General features: G+C 45.0%; 1 protein-coding gene across 1 annotated transcript in view; it reads right to left on the bottom strand.

The window, feature by feature from the left end:
* LOC148533744 (cytochrome P450 2K6-like) overlaps positions 1–4,875 on the bottom strand; it is a 68,649-nt gene extending 63,774 nt beyond the window's left edge. Inside the window, exon 1 of the mRNA XM_088467235.1 lies at positions 4,787–4,875. The gene's annotated coding sequence lies outside the window, so the exon portion shown is untranslated. The remainder of the gene's footprint in view (positions 1–4,786) is intronic.
* Positions 4,876–14,844: the final 9,969 nt, after the last annotated feature.

The raw sequence follows: 14,844 nt of genomic DNA, 5'->3' as shown, positions 1-14,844 counted from the left end.
TTCACAAACACAGAAAATAAATTTTTTTTAGGTTTGGACTGGAGTGTACTTTCGGGGGTTACAGCACCCTTAACGGTCAAGCCAGCCGGCCCTTTACTTATGACACAGGCGCACGCTTGGCACTACTTTGTTGATGCACGTGCGGCTACTGCGCACACAATTCACAAACACAGAAAATAATTTTTTTTTGGTTTGGACTGGAGTGTACTTTCGGGGGTTACAGCACCCTTTAACGGTCAAGCCAGCCGGCCCTTTACTTATGACACAGGCGCACGCTTGGCACTACTTTGTTGATGCACGTGCGGCTACTGCGCACACAATTCACAAACACAGAAAATAATTTTTTTTTTGGTTTGGACTGGAGTGTACTTTCGGGGGTTACAGCACCCTTAACGGTCAAGCCAGCCGGCCCTTTACTTATGACACAGGCGCACGCTTGGCACTACTTTGTTGATGCACGTGCGGCTACTGCGCACACAATTCACAAACACAGAAAATAATTTTTTTTTTGGTTTGGACTGGAGTGTACTTTCGGGGGTTACAGCACCCTTAACGGTCAAGCCAGCTGGCCCTTTACTTATGACACAGGCGCACGCTTGGCACTACTTTGTTGATGCACGTGCGGCTACTGCGCACACAATTCACAAACACAGAAAATAATTTTTTTTTTGGTTTGGACTGGAGTGTACTTTCGGGGGTTACAGCACCCTTAACGGTCAAGCCAGCCGGCCCTTTACTTATGACACAGGCGCACGCTTGGCACTACTTTGTTGATGCACGTGCGGCTACTGCGCACACAATTCACAAACACAGAAAATAATTTTTTTTTGGTTTGGACTGGAGTGTACTTTCGGAGGTTACAGCACCCTTTAACGGTCAAGCCAGCCGGCCCTTTACTTATGACACAGGCGCACGCTTGGCACTACTTTGTTGATGCACGTGCGGCTACTGCGCACACAATTCACAAACACAGAAAATATATTATTTTTTTAGCACTTGGGGGGAGCACCCCTGATGGACAGAGCACCCCCTGGACAACACTACAGCACTCCTTTAGGACTGGGACACTGCACAGGACTTTGGAGTGGACACAGCCCCTATGGAGAACTGACTGCACAACACAGTCCAGCCAGCCCCTATGGACTTTGAAGTAGTGGACACAGCCCCTATTAACAACAGCAGCACAGCACAACACAGCCAGCCCCTATGGACTTTGAAGTAGTGGACAACAGCAGCACTACACTACACTACACTACACAGCCCTAACTCCCACCCTCCCTCTTCACTGTCCACAGCCGAGTGAGAAAATGGCGCCGACGCGGGTACCTTATATAGGATCCAAAACCCGCCAGACTCGGAAGGCGGGATGATGACGTTTTGCCTCGATTTCAGATCCGAGTCAGGCGGGAAAAGTCGAGCCTGATTCGGATCGGACTCGGATCGGGGGGGCTCGGGGGGGTTCGGATTTCAGAAATCCGAACCCGCTCACCCCTAGTTTATAGCTGAACATTGTACTATAGTTTTATCATTTGTTGGCACCTTTCCTTATCTTGGGTGAATTTACAAGGTTAGGATTTGCTAAATGATGTCACATGACGTAATTACAGACGTGTTTTCTGGTTCTTCTCCTACTTACAGTATGTCATCTATTCACTAGCTGGTGCTGCTCTGCTCCGCTGGTCCGGGATTTTCGGTTTGTTTTTTTGCCAAGACCAGGCTTGCCTACCCTCCCGATTTGGCCGGGAGCCTCCCGATTTTCGGGTGCCGCTCCCGGCCCCCCGGAAAGGCAGGCAAGCCTCCCGCAAGCTTGCGACCCTCCCGACCTCCCCCCTGAAAAAAACGGAAACCCCCGCAGCAGGGGGCCCGGTGACGCGATTCGCGCAGAAACGCGTCATCGTGGCCCCGCCCCCTGCTTCACAATGCTGAAAATAACAGCATTGTGAAGAGGGGACGGAGTCACAATGACGCGATCGTGCAGCCCCGCCCCCAGTGTGCCACCAAATGGCCGCCCCCGTCCCCAATGGCCGGCCCCGCCCCCTGCTATTAGCCGACAATCAGCTCCCTCCCGGAAGGCTGGAGCTGATTGTCGGCAAGTATGGCCAAGACCCTGGATGCCTACATGGACAGAATAGGATGTGATCCACGCATAGGAGGAGGGTAGTACAGAATTTTTTTTTCAGGTACCCTATGGATTCCTACTGGAGAAGGGGACATGATGGGCTTCAGGGATACATAGGTGAGTACTGTATGTGAGATAGTGAGTGTGCATGTGTGTGTACATGTATGTTTTATTGAATTTGTACTGTCACGGTGTGTGTGTGTTCTGTGTTTTTTTTTATAGTTATTTTGCTGAGTAACTACAGGTACCAGCGAACCTTAATGCCCTGCATGCTGGTACTTGCTTCTCCAAGTACCAGCATGCAGGGGAGGTTTGCTGAGACCTGTAGTTCCACAGCAATAGACAATATTTTTAACTCTTTCAATTGCACCACACTACATAATTAACTTGGAACCCACCACTCCAGGGGTGCCGGGGATAGTCCCGTGCTATCAGCCTAGGCCTGGGGTGCCCTAGAGAGGGGGACCCCTTTAATGGGGGCTCCCCAGCTCCCCAGGGCTCCCTGGCCTGGGCTGACTGTCGGCAGAGTTTAGCCTTTAGTAAATTCCGAATATACTTTTAACGGACGATTTTGCCCCATTCGATGTCATTTGACCTTAGTAATTTTCCCTAATAGATCTTTTACACTGTTGTTCCTGTAAATAGTATTTGCAGAAACATGTCAGAATAAACAGGTTATTCATGTTCACATACAGTATTAGTAATACGTACAGTTTATTATTATTACTATTATATTGTACCAGAACATTACACAGCACTGTGCAGTTAGGAAATGGGCTAACATGCAAAATACAATATATGTAAAAACAAAATACAGAGCATCCAAAACTATAAAAGCAATGACATAAAACTGTACACAATCTGCACGTGGTCCCAAATTTGACCTCCCGTGTGTTGAGAGACATGATACAAGAGGCGATACAAACAGGTTTCATTACCGACAGCGGTCGCAGTGTGGACGTGGACGCAGAGCGATAGACAGACAGGGAGTGTTTGTGAAAGATAACTTGTAACTCAACTGCAAGCGCGTTGCAACTGTTTCAGTGGCGTCTCTGTACCTGCGACTTCACACTCGCAGTCGGCTTACTTCTGACGGACATATGGTTGCTCAGAACATCAAGACTGCAACCAATGTGCAACGGACGATGCGTCTGTGTACGCAAGCAGCCAGACTTGAGACATCGCTACACGCGGGTTCCAGCATCTGCGACAGCTGACATGGTGAAAGGAAATGAAAAGCAAAATATTTGAGTGTTTTGGTTGGGGAAACCAAAAACCAGACAAGTAAATTTAAAAAATAGGCTGTCAGCTGCGCATGCAGGGGATAGGGGGGTTCTGAACCCCCCCTGCCCGCTGATCAGTGCCAGTTTCAATAAGTGTAGTGCGGACTGCAGTGAGGAGTGCGGTCTGCACTACACAGTACAAACACACCGCGGCCGGCGCCGGGTAGTACACTCATACTACCCGGCGGCAGTGTGTTTGTTTTAGCAGCCAATGAGAGTCAGACAGACTCATTGGCTGCTGCATCCACGGAGTGAGCCGGGCTGGAGCTCACTCATGAGCTCGGCCTTCCGACTCCCGCAGTGGGTGATGGGAGAGACATCATGATGTCTCTCCCATAGGGCAGATCGGGCCCGGAGGACAGAGGAGCGGACAGTGGCAGGAGTGGAGAATTTTTTTGTGTATGTCTTTGTCCTATTTATGTAAAGGGCACTGCATATGGGGGGCCTCTACTGGGGGCACTTCATAGGAGGGGACTACTACTGGGGCACTATATAAGGGGCACTACCGGGGGCACTGCATAGGGGGACCACTACTTTTGGCACTATATAAGGGGCACTGCATAGGGGGAACTACTACTGCAGGCACTATATAAGGGGCACTACTGGGGGCACTGCATAGGGGGGGACTACTATTGGGGGCACTATATAAGGGGCACTACCTGGGGCACTGCATAGAGGGGACTACTATTGGGGGCACTATATAAGAGGCACTTCATAAGGGGGCACTATATATGGGGCACTGTATAAGGAGCACTACTGGGGGCCCTACATAAGGGGGACCACTACATAGGCAGGCACTGTATATGGAGCACTACAATAGGCAGGCACTGTATATGGAGCACGGAGGGGTCTTTAATAAATCATGCTGGCTTTATTTATTTTCCTGCTGCATTCATGTTTTTTAGTGATAGAGGTGTGTGTGTGTCTGTGTCAGTCAGTGTGTGTACCCAGTCATAGGCTGAGTGGTATATTTTACTGTAGTGGTCCCAAATCCTGTGTAAGCTATCTATCTATTTGAGTCTAGGGGGTCTATGTACTAAACAGTGATAAGTGACAGAGTGAAAAGTGATGTACTAAGTCTGTGATAAGTGCCAGCCAATCAGCTCCCAACTGTCATTTTTCAAACACAGCCTGTGACAGTTGGAAGCTGATTGGCTGGCACCTTATCACTTTCTTATCACTTTTCACTGCTTAGTACATAGACCCCTAGATGTTTTTTCATTGGTTTGGTAACCAAGAATTTGGAAACCCCCCTTTCAAAATCTTGCGTTTGCCACTGGCTGTGTGAGGTGTACACCTCTCTGTGGCAGTCTCTGATTCTTAAGACTTTCTGAAAACAAAGTACAGTACAATACTCCCATACATATACTTAGTTCTGTCTTACCTGTCTCCCTGCTACAGGTTACCCTCCCGCAGATTGTACAGTTACAGCTTGTTTCCAAACTCCCAGCTCTGCATGTGCGTGCTTGTGTGTGTGTATGCTTGTGTGTGTGTGTGTGTGTGTGTGTGCTTGAGCATAAGGCAGATCCACCCACATCGTCCTATTACTTTCTCACTACCTGCAATGAACACTGGAAACTTATTTGTACAATGGAATGCAAGTTGCATAATCCCTGTTGTCACATGGACAGCCATTACATTTAACCCTTGTTTCTCTCTATCACACACACAGCAGGGAGTACAAAGGTGAGCTAGAGATGTGCACTGACTCCTGTGTTTTGGTTTTGGATCTGGATTCAGCTACGTGTTTTGGTTTTGCAAAACCACCCTCAAGTGTTTTGGTTTAGGATCAGGTTTCTTAGAAAAAAAAAATTGATAAAAAAGTTTTTAAAAACAGTTAAAATCATGTAATTTTTGCAATCCAAAACCTGAAATTCGGATTTAAAATCCAAATTCCTATCCACGGGAAGATCAGAACTGCGACTTGGATCTGTCTGGATCTTCTCAGGAGATCAGAACCGCGACTCGGATCTGTCCGTATTCATGAAATTCGGGTGGATTTGGATTTCTGGAGAACCGAACCGCACATCTCTAGTGAAAATGCAATTTTTGTGTTTCGCTGTTTGTACAATGTAATCTGTCTTAGTAATAGTATACAGAATTATAGCTCCTAAGTCAGTGACCAACGGCCTTTCGTTCTATATCTGCATGCGCCAACATTGTAAATTAATCTACAGGGATATTCTGCTGCTGAGGAGTTGGGTTTAAAGCTCATTAACTTTAGTATAGTTGAGGAAGACTATAGAAAAGTACTACTCACATCACAGCATGCTTATTAACATTGACGATATTGCATAGCTGGATTTTATGGGAACGTGTTTAAGGATCGAAGATTGCAGCCAGGATAAAACGCGCACAGCTTAGCTTCTACAAGGGGATCCAGTCACATTGTTGACAGTTACCACGTTGACATTCATAATGTCGACACCACAATGTCAACACTGGCATGTTAACATGGTTCAATATGCCGATAGGCACCATACCGACATCCTTAGAACGCTGACATGTTCGCAATGTTGGCACCTCAAATATGGCCATTTAAAATGCCAACAGTCTAAGAATGCTGACAGTTAGGTTTAGGCCCTGCCGGGAGGGTTAGCGTTAGGCCATGGTGGGATTGTTAGAATTAGGCACTAGTGAAAGGGTTAGTTGTAGGGATTAAAGTTAAGGATAGGTAGAAAATTCACATCCAAACTGCCACTCCGTCAGACGTCTGTGCTGGAAGTGACACGTCATCAGTGTAGACACGATAGCTGTAGAATCAGATAGTGTTCCAACATAGTTGGATCCTTAATTTGGAATATCAGAAAAGTTTGCTTGTCAGTCAAAATAGTAAAAAGTAAATACAGCAGTGTACACTGTATACTGTACAGCAGAGGTTCTCAAACTCGGTCCTCAGGACCCCACACAGTTCACATTTCCCAGGTCACCCAGCAGGAGCACAGGTGTAATCATTACTCACTGACACATTTTAAAAGATCCACAGGTGGAGTTATTTATTTCACGTGTGATACTGTGTGGAGACCTGCAAAACATGCACTGTTGGGGGTCCTGAGGACTGAGTTTGAGAACCTGTGCTGAAGAGAAATAATTCCAATACAGCAAATGTAACAGGAGCACTTTGGATAATGTTACGCATGGCTTGAGACTTCTTGGAGACAAACTACCGGCCTAGGAGAGACAGGGGCATGGCCTAATCCTAGGAGGCATAGTCACGCGCCTTCTGTAAAAAATAAAAAAAGCTCGCTTGGCCCCTGAGACAATGCTGCACCCGGGTAATTTGTACCTGCTCTCCCCTCGGCGCCCCTTGTATGACGTTTCTCAATATACTGTATTTACTATTGTATTACTATTACAACCACTGAATGTTTTTAGCACCTTCTGGTTTCTCTTCAATGATCACAAGATAATTAACATTTGATCTTTCCACAGTTTTGTGTTGTTCCTTATAGAGACCTTAATCTGTATCCCCTCATCCACAGTTACAGAATAATACCACTCATTTCAAATTGTATTTTTTTTATTACTGTCCCGTAATCATAACTGATTATGTTACACTTAATTTAAACTTTTATTAAAACCTTTATGACAATGGTCCTATTATTACTGTAATTCAAAGTCACCTGCATGACAGGCATTGCACTCTATATGGGATCTGAATGTAACGTCGCCAGTTTAAGGTCAACAAGGTCGACACAAATGGTCGGCATGCAATAGGTGACGGGGACAAAAGGTGTACTGATAAAAGGTCAACAGTGCAAAAGGTTGACAGAGTTAAAAGGTCGACAGGTTCAAAAGGTCGATATGGTCGACACAAAAATGGTTCACACTTTTTTTTTCAACATTTCTAAGGTTAGGCTCCAGAGGAGACAATTAGGGGGAGGGTTAGGCTGCAGTAATTTTAGGCACTAGGGGGAGGGTTAGAGTTAAGCACCAGGAGGGGGGTTATGGTTAGGCACTAGGGGGAGGGTTAGGATTAGGTTTAAAAGGCAAAAAAAAAAAAAAAAAGTCAACCATTTTTATGTCAACCATATGTGTGTTGACCATTTCAACCAGTAGACCTTTTAACCCTGTCAATCTTTTGTCAGTCGACCTTTTGTACCGGTCAACCTATTGCATGTCGACTATTTGGGGCCATATTCAATTGCCGGAGAAAAGTCCTAGACCTTTCGCATGCCAGAGTTTTTGCCGTCATCGCTAGTTTTGGCTCCGGAAAAGTATCGCGCTCGTCCCCGCTTTTCATCCAATTCAGTTACAAAGGATGCGAGAACGCGTCCTTCAAAACTCAAATCGGCGAAAAGTGCTGTCAGATTTGGGGAAATCAGCCTGACACCCCCCAAAACATGCACTGACATGGGGGATCACTATGGATACCCCCGAATAGGCCTGCTGAAGGTATTTGGGGTGCTTAAATGCTCTCACTTTTTTTTGATGCAGTTTACCTTTGGGGGACTGTCCCAAGGCTTCAGGGGTGTTGGCTCAACTTTGCACCCCAAACCCCCAATTCTGCAGTTTTTTTCGCCTCCTTTCAGAGGCAAATCTTTCCCGCTGGTTACAAGGCGCAGACTTTTCACACCGGCGAAAAGTCTTTGGAATTGAATACGGGGAAAAGTTCTCGCCTGGCGAAATGACATCACCGGCGAGAGCTTTTCGCCGATCTCGGCTTTTCGCCGGCAATTGAATACGGCCCTTGGTGTCTACACAGTAATTGTTGACCTTCTTACTGTCGATCCTTTATACCTCTATATTGCAGATTGTTCCAACGTGCATGAGTCTTATTGAACAGTTTTTTTATAATTTGGTATAGATGTTATACAACCTTTTCATGTCGGTATTGTTTTAGTATATATCTTCAATTCAATTCAGTGGCAATCTGTCAAATACCGGGACATAGTACCATCTTACCTGGCACCACAGACTCTTCCCCTGCTGGATTACTTCCTCCTCCCAAACCATCAGTGTTTTGCTGTCAGGGTGATTCCCCTATGGAGGAACATGTATTACTCTGGTTAATTTAAAGGGACAGCAGTACAATTCCTGGCATCATCCTGGCACCAATTTGACTTTGGAAACCTATTTAAACCCCACTATGAGCACCTCCCGGTGCCATATTATAGCTTTCTCCAGCGTTCCTGAATGTCTGCCTTGTTATTCTGTGCACAAGACCCTCCTAATGAGGACACTTTGTGTAACACAAAGACCCCATTCAGCGGTGGTTGCAGTAGTGTAGCGGCTGCATAGTAATTTTCTCATTGGATACATGTTTATGGGATCAACAACAACAAATAAACACTTTCCGTATTTAGCTCCAGGGGGCGCTGTCACACTTACCAAGGAAACTGACATCCAAATCTTTGAGAAACAGAAGTACTGCTAGCCCTAGTGCTGCACTAGTCAGGTCAGTATAAGATGTAACGTATTTGCTCCATATCAAAGAGTCCAAAGGAGCTTTGAAATAAGAACCATTGGATTTCATAAGACTCTGTCTGCATCTTCTTTGATTAAATGGTTCCGGTAGCATGTATATTATACAGGACACTGTGCCCTGATGTCTCCTCCCCACTAACTTCACTATCACATGGCTCTGATTAACAGTTTACCATCTTTGTATTCCCTATAGCAGTGGTTCTCAAACTCGGTCTCAGGACCCCCCACACAGTTCATGTTTTCCAGGTCACCCAGCAGGTGCACAGGTGTGTTCATTACTCACTGACCCAATTTAAAAATCCACAGGTGGAACTATTTATTTCACTTGTGATTCTGTGAGACCTGGAAAACATGCACTGTTTGGGGTCCTTAGAACTGAGTTTGACAACCTGTGCCCTATAACTACCACATGGTGATCATAACACCACTGGTGTTATATATATATTTTTTCCCTGACAATGGGCCTAAGTAATAAGCTTTGGAGAGCGATAAAATGGAACCAATAAGTAAAACGTCTAGGGGGTATATTTACTAAAGTGAGAGTTTTTAGAAATGTAAATGTAGCCCATAGCAACCAATCAGACTCTAGATATTATCTTCTAGATGGAGCTAGATAAATATTAAGTAGAATCTAATTGGTTACTATGGGAAACATCTGCACTTCTAAAAACTCGCACTTTAGTAAATATACCCCTAGGTGGAATTCCATTCGGGACACTTAGGGACCAATTAGCTACAGAATCATGTGAAAATTTACCCCTAAGTGACTACTGAAATAAATAGTGCAGTTTTACAAATGTTGCTTATCCCTATATTAGCATAGCTCTATCTTTATCCTTTGTGAATTATCCTTAATATGTCATTTTATTTTTGTCATTGCTAAGTAAACATTGAATGTGTTTTTTATTATTATTAAAAATGTAAAACTTAAAATTCTCCTGTCTTTTTAATAATGCTTAGACTTGATGTCTCTCGAAATAAAGAATAAAGTCCACGTAAGTAAATGTTTTAATTCTGACTCTGCAATTTTCAGTTATAACTAGTTAGTTATTCAAAGTTAGATGTTGACTTTAAATACAAGGGCAGCAGAGGGTTACAGAAGAGGCACCTGTCCTCCAAAATGGGAACACAACTTGGCTTCAATGTGAAAACATCTCTGTAAATTTGGAAAATGTTTTAGATCTCTGCGTGCAGCATAGATCATTTATTGAGCCTGATTCAGAACAGCCGCAATGCCGATATTTCCGCATGCGCTAACGCTGCACTGCGCAGGTGCATCGATTGCATTGAGATACCTCTCGTACATAGGAACCACTCATAAAGTAAGTGACAGGTAGTCAGCCTGTGGGTGTGGTAATGGGGGGTTGGTTAGGAAACCACTGGTATGTCTCACCGTTTAAACGCTGTTTCATGGGCGTGCATAAATTAGCCATTGCGTTGTTCTGCTCAGCATGAAAGCTTTCTGTGTGTCAGAAGAGACGCTGTGTTTGCAGCTGGTTACACTTGACCTACATGCTGCGTGACTGGCTGATGTGCATCAATGTTACCGATGTTCATGCTGTCATCGGACAGATATGAGAAGGGAGCAGTGAACGTTCCTATGCTCGCTTAAGCTTTGATCCGTATAGAGATCACAGTTGCGAATGCATTAGTGTCCATCTCTGAATTAGGCCCTTGGGGCCTAATTCAGAGCCGCTCGTAAGCGGCGGCTCGTTCGCTCCGAGCGATGTTTGCCCAACTGCGCATGCGTATGGATCATTATACACATGCGCGAACCAGTCAGTGCGGTCGAAATTCATGTGCTCGCAAAATAGTGAATGCCTGATAATTTGAGTGACAGAAAGAGGCGTATGTGGGTGGTAACAGGGGAAGGTGCTTGAAAACGGGGAGTGGAGATCCGATCGCAGGCGTGCTTAACGGTCAAAACGGGCGTTTTATAGGTGTGCATAATTAAAACAGCAGCGTCCTTGTGCACGTCACTGGGTTATTTTATAGCCAGAACTGCTCGCAAAATTGTGGTAGCAAAAACCAACCACAAGAATAGCGAGCAGTTCATACGCTGGTCGATGTACTCGATTAATCTAATAAATAGCGGACATGACGTAGGATGCGAGCGGCCAGGGGGTGTAGTTTCCCAAAAAACGACCGCAAGTTTTGTTCGCTCGTTCAGACCTAGAGGCGTGAACAGACCGCAAACAGCGACTGGCTCTGAATCAGGCCCTTGGTTTGCACTTCAGCAAGATGGTCCACAGAGTGTACTGTAGACCTCTACTGTTAACTCATAGGATTTTCCTCCATATACCAGGGGTGGTTTTAGGGGTCAAGCCACCCCTAGGTACAACACTATTGAATAGCAATATTGTTGCAGGATAAAAAACAGTGAGAGGCAGTCACACATTCTACGTACTGTATGTACAGGCAGTACATTTGAATGCCAACTTAGTGGGGTAACATCATACAGGAAGGTACATGAGAAGGTCCCTCCTTCCTGCACCGGTCTCCACCCCTGTACCACTCTCGCTCCTCCTCTGTCATGGGTAGGATTCCATGCCTGGTCTCCCTTCCCATATAATAATTGTAGCAACAGCTGCGGGCTGGCATCTTCCCACTGCCAAGCAGCCCCGCTTGCTGATTTTACCGACCAGCCGGCGGCAGAGCTCCGATGCAATGGGGGTATAGGTGTCGCTCTCAGCAAGGGGTGCCCCTAGGCAGTGCCTCACGTGCCCAGTGGTAAATCCACCACTGTCGTATGCTGGAATTGGTATGTGGAGAAGCAGAACAATCTGAAAAGACACATTATCTATATATCTTTAATAGGTGTCACGGCCAGGGTATTTCAGCATGGCGCTAGGCGGGTGTTACCTGTGAGGTCGTTGTGGCGCGGGCTGTCTGGTGGCGGAGCTGGTGTCACTCTGCGCTGGTAAGGCCTGGTGGCGTCTCCGTTCCGTTTGGCATGGGCGTCGCCATTTTGCCTTTTGGCCATGTGATGCGGCTGGCCAATCCTGGTGAGTCACATGTTCCCTCCGGCCAGTAACAGCACGGCATGGGGTATTTAGGAAGGGTCAGTGCCTTCCTTCTTTGCCAGTGCAACGTGTATCTCAGCCTAGCTGAGAGGGAGTTCTCTGTGCTTATCCTGTTCCTGTGAATTCGCTGTCTGCCAGTCTGCCTGTCAGCTCCTAGCTTCCGCTGGATTACCTCGCTTCCTCCATCACCCTTGCCCATACCTGAGTGCCTGAGCCTGCTGACATCCTGCTCATTGCCTTAGTTCACTACCTGCATACCTGGCTTATTATTTTCCTGCCTCACTACCTGCACACCTGGACAGCTCTAATTGTTTCTACTTGGACATTAACCCATTACTCCCACCACAGAACTCTTGTGCACATTTATATATTCCTGGACTTTTATTTACTGCCATATTTTTTGTCTTCTCAAAACCTAGTTTTTTATTCAAATCCGCTTCTGTGATCGCTCCTGCTACCACCCCGGGTCCACAAACAACACAGAACATAACAATAGGTTAGCAGAGTTATAAAATCTGTTCTGCAGGATATTTCCTTCATCTTTGTATAGGACACAATGAAACATGGCAGATGGCAGTAACATGGCTTTGTACACCCCTGTCTTCACTGAGGATGTCATGTACATACAGTACTATATCCCTTGGTGCAAAGTAGAGCAAGAAATAAAGAACATTGGGGCAGATGTATGAAGATCTGGAAAGTGATAAAGTGCAGAGTGATAAACGACCAACCAATCAGCTCACAATTGCCATGTTACAGGCTGTGTTTGAAAAATGACAGGTGGGAGCGGATTGGCTGGTCATTTATCACTCTGCACTTTATCACTTTCCACAGCTTCATACATCTGCCCCAATGTACAGTAGTGTATATTATTTTTCCAAAAACAAGATTTCAAATCAAAAGCAATGAATGTGGTATTAACCTAACGGAGATGCGATAAAGTTGCTCATCCTTCTATTGTCCTTCAAATAATTTTAGGTCTTTCACCACATGAAAATGAAATAAAATATATAGTGCAGAAATATAAAGCTCTGAACTTTATGATGATAAATATTATGCTCTGCTGAATTCGGTGATAAGGGAACTATAATGTCAGTCCCAGGAACATGAAGTCCCTCCTCAGGGTTTAGTTGTTCCTCCAAATATGTATGTATATGAGGATGATTCAATAAGTAAGGTAACAAGACCTCACATGTGTAATGTTCTCTATTTCATTCTAATTTCCCACCAGGCCAGAGCAGAAGACCCCTGCTTCCCCTCACAGCCATTAGACTGCACCTCCTATCAGTAATATTGTCCCAACAGTTGTAAGATGCCAGGTCTGGCGGAAACATGGTCACACATTGAGCTATTTACATTGATCAGTTTCCTGCATCTAAAGGGCACTTCAGCAGCTGAAATTCATCACCAACTTGTTGAAGCTTATGGTGATAATGTCATCAACAGAAACATGGTTGGGTTTGGTGGACGGCCTTTGATAACGGCAGGACAGACGTTCAAGATGTGCAGCGATCCAGCTGGCCAAGCATGTCCACCACAGATGGTAATTTGTGCCGCATTGAAGGTATGATTCAGGAGGACAGACGCATTCCTGTTAGTGATATTGCTGACGAACTGAACATCTCCGTGGGTACTGTGTATGAAGGACTGGGGGTGGATTAACAGATAGACAGTAAAAAGGTTAACAGTGTCTAGATAGACACCAGATGTTAGACAGTCAATAAGTCGACTGGGACAAAAGGTCGACAGGGACAAATGGTAACAGAGTCAAAAGGTCGATGTGAAAATGGTCGACACATGATTTTTTTTTTTTTGCCCTAATTTTCACCCTATCACTCCCCTTGGTGCCTAACCCTAGCCCTTCCTCCTGGTACCTAACCCTAACCATCGGGGTAGTTGCCTGACCCTAACCATCCATTCTAGTGCCTAACCCTAATCATCGGGGTAGTTGCCTGACCCTAACCATCCATTCTAGTGCCTAACCCTAACCATCGGGGTAGTTGCCTGACCCTAACCATCCATTCTAGTGCCTAACCCTAACCCACCCTCCTGGTGCCTAACCCTAACCGTCAGGGTAAGTGCCTAACCTTAACCATCGAAGTGTCTAAACCTAGCCCTAAAAATAAAAAAGATGACCTTTTTTGTGTTGTCCTTTTGTACCTGTTGACCTTCTTACATGTCGACCTTTAGTGTGTCCACCTTTTGTCCCTGTCAACCTATTGACTGCCTAACATCTGGTGCCTATCTAGACATTGTCGACCTTTTTGCTGTCTATCTATAGTCTGGCATCCACTTTGACCATGCAGCCGTGGACTCCTATTATACACTAAATATCAGCTTCCAACAGGAGCAGTCTTTAATCACTTATGGGACCCACTAATCTAGTACAGAACGGAGTGAATTTTGCATAACACAGCTCAGTAGCAGGACAATTTCGGCGCTGGTGGTCAGCACTCTGTGCTTTATAATTTACAGTACAAACACTGACAGCATTTAAACAAAGGCAGCTCGATTCTGAATATATTAGTAAAGCCTAGCGCTACCCCTACTATTTATTAACGATATTGGGGACGGAGCACAGCACATTCAAGATCTGTTTCGGTATTACTATAAATTGTTACTAATTGTACATAATGTATCTATGATATCATTCCAAATAAAATTGGGAATTTAGACACGGATGATCAGCATTGCTATTTATTCTTGTAAGAACTGGAGATGGAATTTTATTACCTATTACACATCAGAACTAATTCTTTATGCTAAACTGGGGCTACTTTGTTTATAAAGAATATACGCTACAATCTCCTATGACAGTTCCAGTACAAACAAGATTGTGATACATTGTAACTATATGTTTCCACATGATTAGTTCCATCTTACTTAAAAGAATCTTTTCTCCTGTATGAACTAGCTACATTGTTGTAAGTTATTTGTTATTTTCCATTTTTAACATTGTACAAGAAATGAATAAATGCGATGCTTTTTTAAA

The sequence above is a fragment of the Taudactylus pleione genome, unplaced genomic scaffold (genome assembly GCF_031769625.1).
Source record: "Taudactylus pleione unplaced genomic scaffold, aTauple2 ptg000070l, whole genome shotgun sequence".
NCBI classification, from domain to species: domain Eukaryota; kingdom Metazoa; phylum Chordata; class Amphibia; order Anura; family Myobatrachidae; genus Taudactylus; species Taudactylus pleione.
This window is presented reverse-complemented; position numbering and strand designations above follow the sequence as displayed.